Here is a 1,878-nt window from a genome sequence, read left to right as displayed (position 1 = left end):
CTTCTTGCAGTGTTGTGTTTCCTCCACCAGGGGGCAGTGTTGCCTCTGAAACACGTTCCTGCTGCCCTGAAGGTGCCAGTCTCTGCCCTGTGGTGGGTTTATTGGTGCTCTTCATCAGATAACATCATCCTCAGAGGCTGATATGAGCGTTCAGCCCTGTGGGTTCAGTCTGGGTGATGATTCTGATCCACATCCATGTCACAGAACCACTTCCTGTCAGCCTCTTCTCATACAGAAACCTAATCTTTTGAGTTGTTTCTGTAACTTCCCCCTCAGGCTTGAATTCCTCCTGAATATTCAGGTATTTTTTATGTTCCAGCTGTTAGGAGTTTTCCCTGAGGACATCAGTTGGTTTTAAAACGTCAGAGAGGAATTTGACACAGAGCGGCCCTCAGACGTCTGTCTCAGGATGGATTATCTGAGGTTAAAAAATCTGAGGTAAGATGTTTTCATCCAGACAGCTGGAGACKTCAGCTGTTACTCAAGTTAAATTTAACTCCTTATTACAGCTTGAAGAGTAGTGGCTGATTTTACTTTTCTGTTTTTGTAAGTAAATTAATTTGTAAATAATAATAAAAATTATAAGGATTATAGTTAATTTTCTTTTTCTTTTTCTTTTTCTTTTTACTGGCTGCTGAAGTAAAGATGGGCAGAGGTTCACCAATCTGTAACAAACTGTGGCCAGACTCTGCGAGCAGCAAAAGGCTAGCTAGRAGTGGGAAAAGACAAGTTAAAAGCAACAAAAGGCTGGCTAAATGGAGCAAATGAATAGCTAGAAGTGGCAAAAAGCTGGTTAAAAGATGCAAAAGTATAGCAGGAGGCATAAAAACTACCTTTAAAGTGGGAAATACTAGTTTTTTTTATTAAACAACAAAGAACACACAAAATAATACAATGTACAAACAATAAGGCATATTTCAAACAAACAAACAAAGTTGCATATAAGAGAAAAGGATGGGTGCAAATAAAGATAAGAAGTTTAAAAATAAGAAGGAACAAAAAAAGGCTTTAGATGTTAAATCATACTCTTCAATTAAAGAGCACCGATTGTGGGCATGTTCAGTGTGCATCACTTTAAGAGAATTGCAGTACAAAATAAAGTCATTGTGAAAATGATAGAAATTTGGTTTAACCTTAAGATATTTAGCTTTATGGATGAAAAAWTTCCCCAGAATGATAAYAGTGTTAATGAGAAAAGTCACTGTTGTTATTGTCCATAATAAGTCCATAAATTATATTGTTTTCAGAGAACATTTGGAGACTGGGAACTTTGGGAAAYAAMCAGTCAAACATATCAGACCATAATGTTTCAACATACATACACTGAAAGAATAAATGTTCTGTTGTTTCAGTTTCATCACAAAAAACACAATTATTTGTTTCAATACCAAACCTGTGATGAAAAAATAATTAGATGGATATATTCCATTTAAAGTTTTAAAGTGGAGTTCTTTGGTGCAACTGGAAATTTGAGGTATTTAGTGCGTAATTTATGGATTGATTGTGGTGGAAAATTTTGACGAATGGAGTTTTTAAATGGCAGGGTGGGATAAATAATATGACCGAAAATGTGTCGAATTATTTTATTGGAAAACTTGGAATCTTTGAAAGAGTAATTCCCAATTAATAATTGTTGTAAACATGAAACAATAGGTGAATAAGTCAATGAACCTGTAATTAAACATAAGACAGCTTTTGGAATGGCTTTGATTATAAGTTTATATGTTTTTTGATTTGTTTTTAGATGATGCTGTTGACACAGAGCATCATATGATAACAAGCAGCCATTACTGTTAACTAAATGTAACACAAAATCCCATTTTCCATCCAATCCTTATTAAATATTGATTTGTTTTTAACAGTAATGTAGCCATTGTT

The sequence above is a fragment of the Austrofundulus limnaeus genome, unplaced genomic scaffold (genome assembly GCF_001266775.1).
Source record: "Austrofundulus limnaeus strain Quisiro unplaced genomic scaffold, Austrofundulus_limnaeus-1.0 Scaffold139, whole genome shotgun sequence".
Classification (NCBI taxonomy): Eukaryota; Metazoa; Chordata; class Actinopteri; order Cyprinodontiformes; family Rivulidae; genus Austrofundulus; species Austrofundulus limnaeus.
This window is presented reverse-complemented; position numbering follows the sequence as displayed.